General features: G+C 38.5%; 1 long non-coding RNA gene across 1 annotated transcript in view; it reads right to left on the reverse strand.

Annotated features, from left to right (window-relative positions):
- Positions 1 to 19,118, reverse strand: part of LOC308065098 — a 56,796-nt gene that overhangs the window by 13,472 nt on the left and 24,206 nt on the right. The window contains exon 2 of the long non-coding RNA XR_013928659.1: positions 1 to 17,220. This exon is cut by the window's left edge and continues 13,472 nt beyond it. This is a non-coding gene — a long non-coding RNA (uncharacterized lncRNA). The remainder of the gene's footprint in view (positions 17,221 to 19,118) is intronic.

The following is a 19,118-nucleotide window of genomic DNA, read 5'->3' on the forward strand; positions in this document are numbered from 1 at the left end:
ATTATTAAATTAAGCTGCAACTTGAGCAATAATTAATTAATGTAAAGCAGAAGATACAGGGTGGAGATCTCAAAACAACTCTGCATCAGCCTGACTTCATTCTGATTGAAGTCAAATTGACTTGTTCCCAGTGACGTCAATGGGAGCAAAGTTAGATCAGTACTATTTCTGACAACCCAATCTTTAGTATGCATTGGCCCAAATTGTCAAGAATCATTTGTGGGTTTGGGTGTCCAGCTTAAAGCACCATAATAAGGTCTTCCTTCTGAGACAGGTGTTCAGCATTAAGGTTACCTGGTTGAGTAGAAGCCTGATAACCAAAAATCACAAATCAAATTTTAAGAGTTAAACCTTACAAAAATAAGGTTGAATTTGCTATAGTGTCTCCCAGTATTTAAGATAAACCGAAATTATATTTGTGTTCAGTTCAAGGAACTGAAGTGCTTTGATTTTCAATAGCCTTTAACAATGTATTTTGGTTTGATTCTTTCATTTCTGTCATGGAAAATTACAATTTCTGCATAAATTGCTTTTTCTTTCAAAGTGATTTTTCTTAACAAAATTCCCAAGCAGCTCTATTAATTAGACATGCTCAATCACACTAAGGAATATCAACATGTATTACAAGTGCCCTTGGAGTCAACACGGAGAGTAAGTTATTTTTTAAAGCAAATAAATTGTTTTGTTCCTTTCATTGCAGAATATATACTGGTTAGTGACCAACTTCAGAAGCAGATCTGATTCCTTCCCTACAGGTTATCCAGCCATAGTACATCTCCCTTTCCCGGTTTCTTCAGACTCACCCTTTGAATTTTCAGAAAGCCCTCAGTTTGACTTTGCGCTGCATTCTCAGCCAGTGTAAATGGACTAATCAAACCACAACCTCTTATGTGCAAAATGTCTTGTTTATTGTTCTCATTTGGAATCTGTGCTCTAGTGCAGGGTCCCACTGACTTCTCCTGGCAGTCATAGAAATAGATACACAAATGAAGGAGGTTCACTGAACAATACTTCATAGGGACTTTGAAAAAAGCTACACACATGAGCATTTTCATCTCTTTACAAGTGTCGTGGTTTAACCACAGCTAGTAACTTAGCCACTCAGTCACGCCCCACCTAAACCCAGGGGGTGAGGATGAGAATCGGAAAGGAATGTAAAACTCTAGGGTTGAGATAAGAACAGTTTAACAATTGAAATAAAATAAAAACAAAAGAACAATAATAATAACAATAACTTTTATAATGAAAAGGAGGGAGTAGGGGAGAGGAAGGTAATCCAAAGGGAAGGGAGAAAAGAGAACAAGTGATGCACAACACAATTGCTCACCACCTGCTGACTGATGCCCAGCCAGTCCCTGAGCAATGATCAGCAGCCCCGGCCAACTCCTCCTAGTTTATATACTAAGCATGACATCCCATAGTATGGAATATACCTTTGGCTACTTCAGATCAGCTGTCATGGCTGTGTCCCCTCCCTCCCAATACCCTGTGCTCCTCTCGCTGGCCCTGAGAAACTGAAAAGTCCCCAGCTACACTGTTCCCACACCAAATCCAAAACACAACACTGCACTAGCCACCAAGAAGAAAATTAACTCTATACCAGCTGAAACCAGGACAAGGTACAGAAAAACCTCTCTTTTAGTCCATCTCCAGATTTCCAGTTCAATGTAAGACCCATCCAAAACTTAAATCCTCAAGCCATAACCATGAAATAATGATTGTGTTAAGCAGCTGATGCCCACTCAATACTGTCCTCTCATGTGAAATACAAGTTTCAAGAGAGGAAATGCCTTTGCAATGAGGGAGATTCCATTGCTGTTCTACCAATCTAGCAATCAGGCATGGAAACTTTTGTCCCATCTACTGAATTTGTTACCCTTACCATTAGCTGTGTTTCAACTTTGTTCTTACTTGGATAAGAAAACAACTACCAATGTGACATGTCTCCTAACCTGATGACACTTCTAAATGCAAGTCACACAACATGTATTATAGGTGCAAGATTGATAGGATTGTCTCTGGATATTTCTGTGGCTCTTACAGGGCCCTACAGAAAGGTTTTTTATCTTTCCAAAAAGCAGCTTTATCTACAAAGCATGTAGCAGCTCAAACAGCAGAGGGTGCTTTGTAAGCAAATACAAAACACTTGATCTAAAATTATTGCTGTAGATAGATCCTGCAGCTGTGCGGATGCTTTACTACCAGCTCTATTCATGAAGTGGCAGATTCAATGGGTCACTGCTTATTAGAATTGTTTCAGATGCTTCAATATATGTCTTGTGAAAACCACCCCCAAAATTCTGCATATAGTGGGTAAAATACTACATATAAGGGGTAGCTCCATGTTTTTAAATTAGGTGAACAGTATGCTATGAAATAATGCATTATTCATAGATTCATACTGTTTCAAAAGCTTAATAAAGAATTTGATTAATAGTCTAGGCACATGTCCTGCATATTTATGCCCTGGTATGCATACAAATGTAATGTATAACATTAGATACTTGTAATATCCTCTTGTCTTTTATGCTTTTTAAGCACTTAGAATGCAGAGCAGTTGAGTCAAATTGCAAAACAAAGTCAAACATGCCGAATTGTTATCATTCTGCAAAGCGGGTGGGTGGTCATCCTTCACAAGGAACTCTATTTCATCACCATTGTGCTGATATGGAACAGTTTTGGGGGAAAAATGCTTGCATGGCCAAAGCTCCCTATTATGGATGAGCTATGATCATAGGATACCATCTAAAGTATAAAAATTAATCTTCATGAAAAATGAAAGAAAGCTGGTCTACTGTGCACATCACAAAAATATTTAGTCTCATTGATAATCTGCTGCCATGTAAGGGATTCAGCTACTCTGGGTGAAAAGAGAACAGACTTGTTCCTGGGAAGTTGTGAGCTTTTGAGACATTTGTGTAGGTATTTGGTAATGGACTATACATAATAAAGAGTGCTGTATGGAACTTGAACTAAAGGTATGGGTTCTCCACAGCAACATAGGGACTGACATTATCTGCAATGTCATAAAAGTGCTGACCTGTGTAAGAAATAAATCATAGTTTTGAGGAAACTTTTTTACAAGAGGGAGGTTTTTAGAATGAAAGTTTATAACATCTGTCAATATTTGCTCCTGCCTGTTCATCTGACTTCTCCAAATTTCTTTCATACATAGTTGACTGGGTCCACTTTTTATAAATGTCCTTTGGCTTAATTTGCATGTACATCTTTTTTTCTTTCTTTGATAGATGCACTTTCCCCTCTTTAACATTGCCATAGACTCTTTCCATTGAATTTCTCTTTCATCAAGGGGAAGGGAAGTTCAGTGCTGAGCAATGTAAAAAATGGCAGTGTTTTCAAGCATGGAGGCAAACAGGTGGGAAATGGAGAACAGCGTGAGGGAATCATTAGATCTTCAGTGCCAACATTTATTACAGCTCTGCAGTTACAGTTCTGAAACTAAGATGACTTTCACCAGCTGAGGATCTCATCCAGAAAGCTTTGGATGAAAAAGTGGAATAAACAAGGTTTTGGGCCCATCCATTTCACCTTCTTATAGCGATGGAAGTAATGGATAGTACGTTGAGTAAAGAGCTTGAATGAAAGGAAAAACAGAAGAAAGCAAAGACATGGCATCACTACAGAGTTTCACAGGCAGCACTACAGGGTTTAATCATAGGAGTAGTAAAGATTGGAATACAAAAGAGGAACAAGGGTGCTGACGCAGAAGTACTAACTGGCACAGTTCTTCTACTAAGAAGAACTAGCAACAGGCAGATTCACTCAAGATGTCATTGGGGAATAACACTTACTGAGGTAGAAAGCACACCACAGAGTACAAAGAAGTCCCAGCATGTGAGTTGTCTCACATAAAAACTTTTTATACTAAAGACTTTACTCATATTTTCACATTTTGATTTCTCTTACACTTCTGCTTGCAAGATCCATTTCAGCAATGTAATTTCTATTGACTTACAGCTTCTGTCTACATATGCCATGACCACATCAAGACGCTTAGTCTGAGGACAAGTTCAGGGCTGGAGTGGACCATGTAAATCACCAAGTTTGACTTTTGTCACACATTCTCAGCATAACACTTCTGAATTCTAAACTATATTGTATTTTTGGTGGAATAGATAATAAATGCCTTCAAGTCTCTAACTTAAGTTATTCCGTTGGCTATCTCTCCTCATTAGTAAAAATTTGTTGTACTTTTGTAGTCTGAACTTGTAACTTTTTTTTTCAGTCATCTATTGCCAAAAATCTCTTTCATATTAGGTCCTCATAAGACACAATGAAGCAGCTCTTTTTTTTTTTTTTAAGCGAAGGAAGAGATGTAAATCTTCCATTGTAGGCATCTTTCATTTATAAAAAAACAAACACAAACAAACAAAAAAACCAAAAGAAAACCCACAAAAAAACCAAAACAAACAAACAAAACCAAAAACTTACATCTCTTTTCAACTCGTTCTGGTTAAGCATAAGTTTTGGGAAGCTGATGAATCACTGGCTGCAGTATTGTGCCAATGTTTCCTTGGTTTTGTTATTTCCCGGTAATGAGGCATCTTCTACATTGGACTCCGAAGAACATGGGTGATGGGAAATGAGAAGCAGTAGAAAGTGGCTGCTGTTATAAATAGAAAGAAAGGCAATATATAGGTTTGTCCTGCGGGTAGACAGGTTTAAAGGTGCTACACAGCACTTCTACATTAGAGATGAACACTGAGTACAAAACCTTGGGGAAATTTCAAATGGAGAGAGCACTCCAGGCTAAAATGAGAGGGAAGGTCCAGCACAGAACCTATATTGTGGTGGTGGAAAGGAATCAACAGAGAAAAAATACAGTGAGTAAAAAGGAGATATTACAATAAAGGCGATATTGCAGCTCTGACAAATACTGGGATTGAAGAGGAGGAAAGGCAAGGAAAAGAAGAGTTAGGGAGATGAGTGATGACATGGATGATAAAGGGAGGGGGAAAGCAGTGGGACACAAAGGCAGAGGAAAAACCTTGTTACAGCAGGAGTCACCAGATGGCATTGTTATACATAGTCTTAAAGATTATTTTCCTTGGCATGCAAGCAAGTTTTTGTTTCAGGAAAAAATGGTGTGTTTTAACTGTTATAAATGTCTACAGAAGGAGTCATAACAAGCAGCAGAGCTAGAGACAATGTTAGAGATGGAAACTCTAGAGGAACTAAACAAGAAGGTTTGATTTTAAAGTTTAAAAAAAGTTACCAACTCTTCATGGGTGACTGATCTATGAATGATGTAAAACTCTACTTTTTTTTCTTTAAGTAGTGACATAATCTGTAAAGCCCTGACAGCTCCTATCCCTCAGTAGAAACACAATGTGATGATAGGAAGGATATGAAGTTTGAAGACAAGAATAAAGTCAATCGAGGAGAAGACAATGAAGTGGAAAAATAGCAGCATTGGAAAAGAACAGGGAAAACATTAGATACAATCAATGGGTAGTGAAGCATACCTACAAGCCAAGGCAGTCGATAGAACAGCAAATACAAAACAATGAAAATGACTCAAAAGACCATGTAGAAGTGCTATGCAGACAAAACAGTGTAGGTAAAACATTAAAGCGTTTCAGTCTGTTCTAAAAGTGTTGGTGTATTTAAATAACACAAACTGCACTGGAAATGAGGACCTGGGGAGAAAAGCATTGCTGGGGGTGGGAAAGACTTTGGAGCAGAGGGTGCAAGCAACATTTGCAACACACACTACTTGCGTTACTGCTGAACAGCAGAATTTTGCTTCTATAATACAAAACAAAAATATTACATTTAATACCATTTCTGTCCAGGTTTTAAGTGATAGATATGAACTCTGTAAATTAAAAAACAAACAAACAAAACCAAAAAAAAACAACAAACCAAAAACATTCTAAGAAATGGTTTTTAAGTGTTTCCCTTCTTGCCAGAAAGCAAACTCCCTAGTGAAGAAGTCCAAGAGATGGTCTCTGAGGCACGCTGCTTACTATTCAAAAGGAAATCAGGGAGAGAGGATGTAAACAAGTGTATTCCCACCCTTCTCTGGGCAGAATGTGCACCATGTGTTCATTCCAGATTTCCCTCCTTCCCATGGCCTGACCTTTATAATAATTCAGATGACAAAACAAAAACCTAAGAGTTCTTCACAGTCTTGACTGCTCATGGAGCTTCCCAGAGAAGCTCATCTGTCACAGCATAAGGCTCTCTAGCAGAGAGTACGCTTCAAGCACCTGTACGTTCTGCTACAATGAAAGCAAATTCCATTTAATTGCATGTGGTAGTAAAAATCCTTGTAGGTAAATTCTTGGACCCAGTGAAGTCAGACTTCTGCCCTCCTTCTCGCTCAATAGGCAGCCTCTGCTGTGAGCTCGAGCTGCAGTAGAGCTCTGTCCCATTTGCCTACAGCTCTGCAGCCTGATCTTTCCTTACAGCAAAGCTAGGAACATGAAGGTTGATTGCTATCAGGGCTAGCTGAGCTGATCTCTACAGCTGTCTGGGTAGCAGCTTTCCAGGGTGATGTCCTGGAACTGTGCAGTATGTGCTCAGCTACCTCCATGGGCTGTGGAGACAGCCCTGAGTTCCCTTGGCAGCACTGGCTCTCCCACTATGGCCTAACTGACAGGGGTCATTCAGCCCACTAAGGCCCAGATCACTCTTACTTTAAGGCTTTCAACCTACAAACACTGCACAACAGGGAAAAGAATAGCAAGTAATTAAAAATAAGGTAAAATAATAGGAAGAAGGGGTAAATCTTAGAGAGTTCAGGGTATCGGAGCTGGAGATATTGAGGCTTTGGAAGATGAAAACAAGCTTGGTCAGGAAAGAAGGACCACACACAGCACCCATGACGGGATGGGCTGCTCTCAGTTGAGATGGGCTACCTTCATTGTGGTCCCACACTGCTTTTCTTTTCAACATTTCTTGTTAAAAACAAGGTCTAGCTGAGCACAGAAGAGCCCTATAGCTACGTCCATACCTCTTTTCTGTCCTCAGTCCTCTTCTTCTTGCTCTCATCGCATATTGAACTTTTCAGGAACTTACTCAACCCTAGGAAATCCAGGAAACCCAACCTATGGCAATCTTAGCTGGTTTCAGAGCCCTCTTTTTGGCTACTCAGCTGTGTCTAGCCCCTCCTTCCTATTCTACTCTGGGAGTCCTTCCAGAACTACCTGCTCTTAGGAGGCCCATGTCTTTAAATAGCATTAGCTATTTCCAGCTAATCAGGGCCTGCTCTACTTAAGAGCATATACCTGCTGGTATTTAAGTAACTTTAAAAAAGGAAACAAAGCACTAATACATGCCTCTGCCCACCTGTTCTCACCTCCACCTGGACTCATGAACCATTAGCATCTCTTTCTGACATAACAAGTAAGAAGTATCTTGTTAGGACAGAAGATTAAAAGACACTGGATCATACCAGGAGGGTCTCTTTAAAAGGAAAACATTTTAACACTAACCAAACTGATCAGTCAGCAAAATTTCAGAGCAGCAATTTGTATTTCTGTAACAGTACTTCCCTAGGTCTGGATTCCACCTCTTCACAGTTTTGTTGTTTGGTTTAGCTGATCCCAGTTACATAAGTGCTTTCTTTAGTTGGTAAACTTAAAGGTCAGTATAACATAAAGTCAACATCAGGATTATATCACAACACAACAAACTAATGTGCTTTGAGCTGGTGAGCCCATGTGATGTAGCTGAGTAGCTCCTCCCTGCTTCCTATCTGTAATTGCCCTGTGACTTGCATCTCACTGGTACAGGCCAGAAGAAAAGCATATGTGCCAACACTCAGGTTTAATGCTTTGAGAAGCTGTTAGTTCCCAAGAACAGAATGTTTTTCAGATTATTGGAAACTGGGGAAACAGGGTATGTAAAAAAATACAAGGGAAAAAACAAGTAACAATGGTTGCTAGGAAATGCAACAGAATCAACAGGCATGGTCATGCTCTTTCAGCCCTCAAAAATCTATCTGAATGAAGTACTGGATGACTTCCAAAGTAAAGTAATAGTAACAAGGTAGTACAAGGATACACCTCCTATACATTGTAGAGACCACTTCCACTGTGTATGTTTCAGGTTGTCCAAGTACAAAATATAAAAAAAGCCCACTGTATATTTTTAAAGAAGTAAAATAGTGAAACATCAATGAAGAAGCTCCCACATAGCACAAGAAAATCTCAAATTCTCTAGGCAAATGATACAATTTCAAGAAGAAAGTTTGTAAACAATAATGCTTTGTATGAATTTAAGAATATTCACCTGAAAGGAAATGTGTCAGTATGAACAATTTCCCAGTTCTTCAAGAGGATCAATCTCATATCACTTGCATTTTCACACTGGAAAATATATCTATTGAGTTATGAAAAGGAGATAGCCATTGGTTTAAGTAGCACATTGCTACTTCTGCTGTTCACTTCTACCCATCTGTGAATTCAGTCTCAGTTCACCTTAATTTTGGCACATGGTTTTCAGACTTCTTACAGTTCACTGGAATTTGTTTACGTGCTTAAAAGTTTTGCAGTACTAAGAAATAAAACAGATTAAAGAGGCTACATTTCTTTCTATGAGTTTTACAGTTCCAGTCTTATTACTAACAACTAATTCATTTGCCATTAAAATTTTAGAGATGGCCATGAGCAAACATGAGCATAGGAAAATAAGACTTAGACAGATGGAGAACAGATCATAAACAAACAGAATTCTAAAGATAAAGTAAATCACCATCATTGCTACTCACTCACTTTTTTTTGGTGAAAATACCAGAACCATTTTTCCACATGTAAAGCACCATTCATCTTCCAGTATAGACACAACATTGTCACATTATGTTCTCCAAATTATTGGTGTTAATCTAGTTTAACATGACATGTGCTATCTTTCATGAAAATTAAATATTTGAAACTCTCTGTGACTTTGTCCACAGAAGGTCACATTCCAAACCTACTCAATTTTGCATGCATTAAGAACAAATTCATAGCAAATTAAATCCTATGTTAACCTCTTACACAAGGGGACAGAATTACAGCTCTTCCATGATAGGGACAGAGTTTTGGTTGACTATGATTTCCAGGTGTTCGACTTGAAACTGAGATAAATAATCTGATGGTAGGCCTATTTTGTTATTTGTTTTGGTGTGCAATCTAATATTTGCTAAGGATTTGAAAATCTATAAAGCATCATCAGCTTGTGAAATTTTTAATGAATCAGTCCCAGATCATAGCTCTTGGGTTTATTTCTCTCTTATCAGGTGAGAGATGGAGTCCATGGAGGGAGATGATGACAATAAGCTCTCTAGAACATACCAAGTTGGGTGATTCAGCATAGTGTCTCCACACATTGTAATTAAAAGGCAGGCAGACACACATTTTCAATAATGTGAAGGAAAGTGTTTTCTAATTGCTGTTTTTTTTCCAACTGAAATGCACTTGTTTAACCTATATTGCAATCCATCCTTTCCTACCATTATGTGTCATCAATGAATCTGAAGATTTATTCAAGCTCTATGCTATCCTCCCTCGATCATTTTGTACAGGGAAGCTTTAAAGCATGTGTTAGCATTCTGCAGAATTGTCTTAGACTGTCTATACAGACATTTCCAATATCTTTACCAAAAAATCAGAAAGGATGGACAAATCTATCTGAAATCAGGTCTGAGAGCATTTAATGATTATAGATGAGAGTCATGCTATCATCAAGTCCTGTGTGGAGTATATGAATCTATTTACACCTCCCTCTGTAGGCGGAGTGGTTTGTTCTCACATACCCTTGCAATGATACATTTACATACAGAGCCTACTCACAGTCCATATCAACTCTGAAGCATTTGGCACCATGTTGCATTATATTTAATGTTAACACTTATGCTAAGGAAGGATATACCAGGAATACAGAACAGTAGTGTAAAAACATTGCTTTCTTTCAGCTTCTTTCCCTTTCTAGCTTGCTGTCACCATATTATTCTCTGCAACACAACACTGATTTATATTAAATTTTAACTTCTCTTTCTATAGAGCATAATTAAGTCTTTTTTCTCCCTTGCTTTTATTTTGCTGATTCCCAGTGATCTGACTGCTGTTTAGTCCTGGGAGATGTCATTACTGTGTGAAGCTTTTTTTCATTCACTACTATTTGTAGGCATGAATACATTTTAGGTTTGGACTCGATCTAATGTTCCAGAGCCACATTTTCCATGACCTTTGCTGAAGCAATTATGTTGACTAAATTAACTGAAGAACCCTTGTATTGCTGCTGATTCAGGGAATCTTGAATTTTCAGCCACTTTTCAGCGAAGGCCCAGGAAACAGTTACTGAACTGAAATTAGGACCTGAAATCGGAAAAAGGCAACCAGCACAAAGAGAAGTATATAATTTTAGTGATTATTTTTTTCCTCCCAAGTATAAAACAAACATCCTCTTTAAACAAAGGGATTCTTTCAGCTGTAACTTAAAACGTGTAGAACATCCATACATAGTCAAAAAAGGAAAAGGGTGAAGAGTTACCGAAGAAGGAGGAATGTTCAATACTAGCATTTTGGCCTCCATTGATAGCACTTAGGTTTCAACAACAGCCTAGCAGAAGCTCATATTTTTTGAATACTTTCTCTTACAGATTATTTTACGGAGGAAATCATGATGGAGCTTAAAGTCTTAGTAGACGTTATTCCCATTATTAAATATTTTTCCTATGATCAGTATTGACTGAATAAAGCCTGAGGTTATGGAAGAGCCTGCACAGAAGGAAATTTTGCTGCGGCTTATTTTGTTCCTAACTAATGAGGGAGTAAGAAAGCTCGTCTGTCTAATGAGTCCATTTAGTTATGTTCAGGTCCAGGCTTTTATTGAAAAAGCCCCAGGCTGTGGAGTTGTAACAGGTAGATTAGGTGAAGAGACCTCTGCTTGGTTTCTGGTGCCTGCTTAGTTTACAGTCAGAAATAAATTTTAAAGATCATCCTGGCAGGGCACACAAATAGCTTTGGGCTATATCTACAGCAGGGATTTGTTCTTTTTGCAGTCGTTGGTAACCATCCGGTGGAGCTGATGCACCAATCTTCTCCTCAGGCTTGAAAGACAGGGCTGGAGCAGGAACAAAGGTAGCTCACACTGGCTGCAGGCAGAAAGAGAAAATCACTGCTTGTATATAATGGGTCTGTCTGGGCCTATGTGCCTACAGACACAGAGGCAAATGGCATCCCCTCCCCCCCATACAAACAGGGACAGAGACCCAAACTGGATTTCTTTTTCTGTTGAAGTAGATATACCTCTCAAGTCACAATTTTCCTGGCTATTCCTCTGCATGCCTTTGGAACACTGAGAGTACCTAAGTCTGAAAGCAGGTGTGGTCCTGCTCCTAATGAAATCATTAGAAATGTTGCCACTAACATTGATAGGTGCAGGACTGGGCCTGTAGCTCACATGCATCATGTTTCTTGAAATATTAGCTAGACCGTGAGTTGCAGAATGCCACATGGCATCCCTGCCAATCCCCCTCCCTCCGGGAGCTGTTTATATGGAAAAGAAGACACCCTGGCACTCTTGATCTGCTTTAGCTTACTGGTGGTTAAGGGACTTCACAGACTTTATTTGAATGAAGTCTATAAATAATTATCATTTCTTGCACTTGGAATTGAAAAGGTGGCTTGGAAAGGATTTTGCTTTTGTTTTGAAAATATACTTGCCTTCTTCCTGGCTTCTTTAAGAACATCACAGTGAAAAAGCTGAAGTTTTTATTGTGTTCTTAGATCATGACATTTGACAGCTCATGGACCTTCTTTTACGTACATGGAAGAATCCCCTGACTGTCACAGAATGAGCATTAGCTCCCACAATTTCACAGCTAAAGGCTCAACATACCCACTGACTTCTTTCTTCCACAGTACTGCTGAAATGAAATAGATATGAACAAGGGCACAAAAAGGTGAGGAAACAAGAAGTCTGCTACCCTCTCCATTCCTAAATGCATTTGAAAGCATGCCTCCCTTAAACAGTCTCTTCTAACACATGTGAGCAAGTTAGGTCGAGTAAACATGTCTGTGCAGTGATAATACAAAGAGAGCCATGTATCATTTCATCGTGAGGGAAGGAGCATCTGGTGCATCACAGATTTGTCAGGAATTAGGTTGGGAGTCACAGTACTATGTTTTTTAATCTTGTTTCACTTAAAACTGTGTTTTGTCATCAGTGTAATAGAAAGGCACCGCTGAGACACAGGGATTAGCTGTAGAAAAGCAAAACAATAGTACACATGGCTCTTTGATGTATATCTATTTGAATTAGAAAGTGGCACTTTTAACAGCTCACAGAGTTGCATATAAAAATCTCAGTTTAGCAATCACACCGTCCAGCACTTGAACTTCCTGCAAAGCATTGTCAAAGTCAAACAGAAGCAAACTGAGCAATTTAGAAGTGCAATAAAGGGTTCAGTATGCAATAAATCACAAGAAACATGGATCATATTGAGTGGCTACAGCTATCAGTAATGTCAAGCATGTGAGTAGAAAGAAGCACTTAGTAATGAAAATGAAATGTTTAACAGAAGATGTTTAATAAAAGAATGCCTGTATTTTAATTAGAGAGAGTGGAAGGAAATCAGGGCAAATACTACATTATGATTTTAGACTTTTCCTTGTTGAGATTTTCTTGAATTCTGGCTTACGAACACAGGCAGAATGATTATGGAGACCTTCTGTCTGTGGAACATAAACTGGGATTTATCACCCTAGAGGAACTGCCACTGTAGAAATGTCTGTTTCAACATTGTTAAAAGCTGAACATATTTGGCAGTGGAGTAAAGCATTAGGAATTCTTTAAAATCCATCTTTTGATCCAAACTTGTATCGTAAATAACACAGCAGCAGCTACAAAGGATTCTCAATTTTTGCCATTAAGTTGGTAGGCAGAGACTTTTCTTTCTGTAAGTACATTTAAAACTTGCTGAGCTGAGTCCACAAAGCTTATACACATCCGTAAGAGCAAATAAAAGCCAAATATATGCTGATGCTTCTTCTTCCTCTTCTTTTTCTTCTTCATCATCATCATCATCATCATTATTATTAATATTATTATTGGTTTTGTTATTTTTATTATAGTGGATCTGCTCCCACAAGTTTTAGACTAGCAAATCCTTCTTAAATAATACAAATTTTGCAAGAATTTGAGTTACAGAATCAGGACTAAGTGTACTGGACTGTTCTTTTCTGCTGACAGTCAAGTTGCATGACATCAGCATTCCATGGATAAAAAGAAAGTATTTAATCTGGAGTTTTACAAATTAAGTTTTAAGGAGAGAACATGGCCCAAAACTCTCCACTTCATGCCACATAAGCTCTGAGAAATCAGATGGTCTGTCTGAGAAAAGGGCTAATGAGGCTTATTTTGGAAAGCTGCTTTAGGCTGCATCAGAAAGAAAGATGCAGAAGATTAACCTGAACGGAAAACATAAGACTGTACTCCCTGAGGTATGAGCCAGTGATCAGTTCAGCTGTGGCCAGTTGTGTTTCTATCCGTGCTCAGCCACAACTCTTTCTTCCAGTGCTAAGCAACTCAATACCTGGTTCATGACAGCCTACATAGATATATAACCTAGACAAATTCTTTGCTATCTCCCAAGGGATTGCTCTTTCATTCTAGCAAAAGCCTCAGTAGCTTAGTGTTCCAACTAAACAAGCAGAGATCCTTTTCTCACCAGAAGGAGTTAAAACCCACACCACTGTTTACTAGGAGAAAACACTTACCACCCAGCTGTGGACTGCAGTAGTGTGGGTACATAGCAGACATCTCTCTCCCCATCAGTTTGATACTCCAGTGAGCCCATACCCATTAAAAATAATTGAGTAAAGTTACTTGCTGGTGAAAATATGAACTAAGTTCTTGTTTCAAAAATATGAAATAAACTGTTCTGGGAGCAAGAGGTACAACCCAGTCTGTCTCCATTTTCTCAGGAACCCAGGCTATCGACCATACACTTGGAGAAGCTGACTCTACGGAACATAAGAAGATTTTTTTTTTTTTTTCACCTAAGCTGTCTTCCACCTTTTCTTTTTCATGGTCAGGAAATAATGAGGTTACTTGAAGTACATAAGTTCATTGAAACCTTCAGGAACTGACCATTTCAGACATTAAATATACCCCCTCTCCTTTTCACCAGCCAGTGTCTTTGCTTATAACTCAAATCTTTTTAACTATCAAGAACATTAAATTACCTCATAAAGCACGAGGGTTTGGGTGGAACGCCTGCAGGAACTCTCCTGGCAAGGCTGCATGTTTCCCATGCCCAGTAATGAGGACAGCCAGGTACAATAATATGCTGAAACTGTACAGGAAATGTAATTGCTGCTAAAAAAGGTTTGTCCTACTCCTGACAGCAGTCAGGGGTGAAATAGACCCTTTGTGTTTCCTCAGAAATTCAAAGGCTGCCTACATAGAGAGAATGATGCATCTCAGCAAAGAATTGATGGGAACTGTGAATCTAGAAAGATATATAAGGAGGAGTTTGATTTCCTTCTTTTCTGAGACTCGGGGAATGAAGTATTCAGCAGATATTTGGTATACTTAAGACAACAAATAACAAATATCTTCTTTTTCCTTTGATCTGTTACAATAACCTTGCCCTTAAAATTTGCCAATACAAATCTTTTTCTGATTCTGGCTTCTATGATTTCATGCTGAACTATCTCATTACACAATAAAGCCAACTTTCACCTGCTACATGACTATTTGGTAGCACATGTACTTGGCTAGCTGCATCCAGAGTAATGTTAAGGTAGTTGAGGGGTATGACTTGTTCATTAGATAAATAGATATAGTTAAGCTGTTTCAGGTCCAGTCTGAGCATTTGAAAACTGACATGGATCAAATGGGTATCTAAAATCTAGATCTCAATGAACAAGCTTCATGTAACAAAACCACCTTTTTGTCAGGAGAAAAGGCTAGACACGGTGCATCACCTATTCTTGTCATCAATGGACAGAGCTGAGACATATGTAGACTGGCGGATCCAGTCAGAGAAGCTAGCATTATTTTTCCAACACCATTTTTCTTGACAGACTCCCATTCAAGAGCACTATATGCAGCTGGACAGAAAAGTAAATTCAAGGAATGTGCTATAACTTACTTAAATGTGAGATACTACAACATTTATCCATTCATCTTTCTGATTCTCAGCTGAAGACTGGAGAGGTTATCCTTCCCATTTCCCTTTTTTTTCCCAAGGTAAATTCAATGAGACTATGCCTGTTTTCACCTGATGGGGATTTGGCTTACTGAATATCCGACTAATGGCTTCAGAAAACACTTCAGCCTTGGCAGTGATTGTAAATACTGTTTCATGTTAGTTATGTATACCTCACACACTTAGCTCTACCTTACTGTAAATAGAATGAAGAATGCCTTGTTGCTGAATATTTTATTACACATTAAATATGGCCCAAGGCAATAGAATTTTCAAGTTCCACAAAGGCCTTATATATTTCCTGCTGTTATAATTATGTAAAGGAAATACTGACAGTCGGAATTATGTAATATAGATTATCCATTCACAACAGTTCAAAGATATATTGTGTATGAGGGTAGTAAGCAAAGACAGGAATTTTCAAACACTGTGTGTATTCTTATGGTAGGTACAATATCTGTTCAAATACCTCTTTGCTGTATAGCAAGTTGCAGAACATGAAGAGACCTTCAGTTACCCCAACAAATAGGCATGGCTGACACTACTGACTCATATACTCTTTAAAGCCACATTTCTTTCTCTTTTATTTCTTTCCTGGTCTCACTTTATCCTTCTTTTCATGTTTTATGAGACATAAAAATACCTTTACTTCACTGAGCATCTTTCATCCAAGCAGCTCAAAGAATACCACATTAAGGCTCACAACACCTCTGTGAGGAAGGCAAGAGGTACCCAGAGATTTTTTTCACCTTCCATAAGGTTTATGTGTCTCTGAAGTGGAGGGTAGTAACTATTCTGAGAAGCAATGTATCTCAAGATTACTCTTAAATACCATATCACATTGATATAGTCCTGCAAGGTGCTGTATGACAGATCCTCAGTCAGGAAAAATATTCAGTCCTTCTGCTTAAATTAGATGTGTAGGTTCGTTGGAGTTACTTCTTCTTAAAATGTCAGGTGATTAGAAGTTTCACTTCTACACCGCAAAGAGCCAAACATCTTAGGAAAGCAGTATGAATGGATTCTGAAGTCTCAGTGAGACCTAAAAAAAATACCAGCTAACATGGCCATAGACACATTTTATATATAAATTTTAAGAAGGATACGTTGCAATTCTGCAATTACTTCCATCAGAATTTAATATGCATTACAAAATTTATGAAGCACATTATCTCTGTTTTAGAAATGAGGAAGCTATGCACAGATGATGTGATTTCCAAAGGTTGACAGTAAACTAGCACGGTACAAACAGGAATATCCTGCTGTCCTCCTGCCCCTTACTTTTCACATTTGGTTGTACTTCCTCTCATATACTTTTTAGAAAGACTTATATGCTCCCTTTTGAATCTAGGCAAAGCTATCCATTGATTTCAATGCTGGAAACTCTGACCTGGGAGTTTTTCTTATATTTCTTTTTTTCTTAAAGAGCCATTGGGCAGGGGACAAAGATATTTTGAAAATTATAAACATGTAGTTTTAAACATATTTTTTTCTTGGTTATTCAGGAGTGATTTTTTTTGTGTGTTTACGTTTCCTTGCTTTTTAAAACAAAAATATTTAACAAATACTTAAACAATGATATTTAATGGAAGGCTTTCAGAAAACTCACACCTTTCATAGGGAATTTGCTAACAGATCCTCCCAAAACACTCCTGGTCAAATAAATTATGAAACTTTCCTATGATATTTTTGAGTGATGTATCATAATACCTATGGAGGTGATGCATCATACAATTTCTGTATTTCAGATGGAAAAATAATTGGTTTGACAATCATAGGCATGCTGACATTTTAACATAAAAGGTACTTGTGTTGGGTGAAATTCACTACCTGAATGCCAGATCAGATGCACTTTGTTCTGTATATGGCATATATATACTCTTAGTCACGCAGTCATGGAACTTCACTCTCACTGTTAACACTGTATGAAAGGAAAACAGGCTGAGAAAGCAATTCCAGCTGTTATAGTGAGGGTAGGCTGGATTAAGCTTAGCTGAAGCAGAAGTGCACTGCAGTCACTGGGAGGGGAGAGTGAGAGAAGGCATTCTTGGCACCTGCAAAAAATAGAAAAACAAGTGTGATATGATTAAATGGCAGATTTAGGGAAGGGGGCTTGATTTGCCCATACAGCTTCTCTGTTCTTCCTTGTGCTTAAGCATTCTGGCTATTTAATTATATTGATCATGTACTATTTTTTTTTAATTATTATTATTTCTGCAGAATCACTGCCTCATTTAGTGGGTGGTACTGAGTAAACAAGGCAGCTGTTCAATATTCCTTTTTATCCACTTTATTCACTGTGTGTGGTCTTATGACTTATTTAGTTCACACAATCCCAAATCGGCCCTGGGTCTGGAATTATTCACCAAATAGTATGTGATTATGCAATTAAAGACTGTATCAAAACACAAAAAAGGGTAGAATTAGGATTGCATACAGTTTAATTTAAGTTAGTTGATTTCTCTACATTTTGAGTGCTTGAATTTTCCACCTTAATAAACTTTTTTTCAGTAGTTTTGGTTTTATTTTTGCTAACTTTCTGAGGAAAAGTCTGTGGTGGACCTTTGTAAACCTCAGTTACTAGAGCTGCAAAGTTGTAGCCTAAGTTGTGAATGGTTTGCTGTGTGGAGCTAAAAAGCCTTAATTCTCAGTGTATCCCCAGAAAAGCCTCAGGATTTTCTCTGCTGGGCCATTGCCTGGTGCAGCAGTATCATTCATTCCTATGCCATTCTCCTAACAGAATCTTCTGAGAAACAACCTCACCTTTGCTGGAGGAGTAAAAAAGGCTCGTTGTACATCCTACTAATATAACACTGTGTCTTGCACAAGGAAATCCACAAGGGTCTGGAGAGAGATGATGCATCCTGTTCAACAACTGCTGACCAGATGTGGATACCTCAGGTACGATGGCATCCCTGATCACAAACCATGGACAGTGCTTGTGGGTTTATGGGGACATCCCTTCCTCCTTGCTCAGCAACCAAAAAGTATAAGCTGGTCCTTTATAACATCAGAGAGAAAAGACCTATCCTGTCAGCTACTCCATTTCCCCTGTGGTTTTCACACATTTTCGCCTTATTCCCATGTATAAGGGATCCCACTGTTAGCAAGGCTGTTTTTTCATGCTGCTTTTTTCCCCCCCTTTATTTAATCCAAGTCTAATTATACCCAAGTATGTCTAATTATATCCCCTAATAGCAGGCTAAATAATTTCCAACCCTTCTTGGCTTTTACCCTGTTCAAATATTTAAAACCAGGGCCAGAATCTCCTCTCATTTCTACCAGGCTATGTCAGAGAGTAAAATTTAGCTTTGGAGCTGGACTCATGGTAGTGGCAATGTGGCGTGAGAAGAGGGCAGTGTTTTATACTGCAAGATAATCCTAAAATACAAACATTTTGGTAATCTGGGCCTAAATTGATTCAATTTGGTGATTTTCCATAAGCCAAATTTCTGAGTCTTTGGGGGGTCTGGGAAAGAGGAGGTAGAAGAGAGCAGAAGGATTAACTCATCAAAGGGTGAACTGAGTATTGTGAATTTCAAGTGCAGAGGCTTTGGTAAATGAATGCACAGAGGGCTCCAAGGGCACACTCAGAAGCACTAGGTTGCAGGCACTACAAAAGGCTAACTGTTAATTAATTATTGTCACATATGTTGTATGGATTGTTAAACCACAATCACTCTCACACTAGGATATAGCTGCAAATGTCACTGTTCTTGCTTTACATTACCTGGTGCGAGACACAGATGAACATTCATCTAGCTCGTGTAAAGTAGCCTGTGTGTTGGCTGCTGCTTGGTTGGGGGGGGGGGGGGGGGGGGTTTCTCTTTACATTGGCTGTCTTCCTAAATGGATTGCAAATTCCAGTATCCTCCACTTACCACCACTGCCTCCTCTTCCTCCTGTTCCACCTCAAGCTATGTATAAAGAAAGGCAGCTGGATTTTCTGTCA

Source organism: Falco punctatus (genome assembly GCF_963210335.1).
Source record: "Falco punctatus genome assembly, chromosome: 5".
Taxonomy (NCBI): Eukaryota; Metazoa; Chordata; class Aves; order Falconiformes; family Falconidae; genus Falco; species Falco punctatus.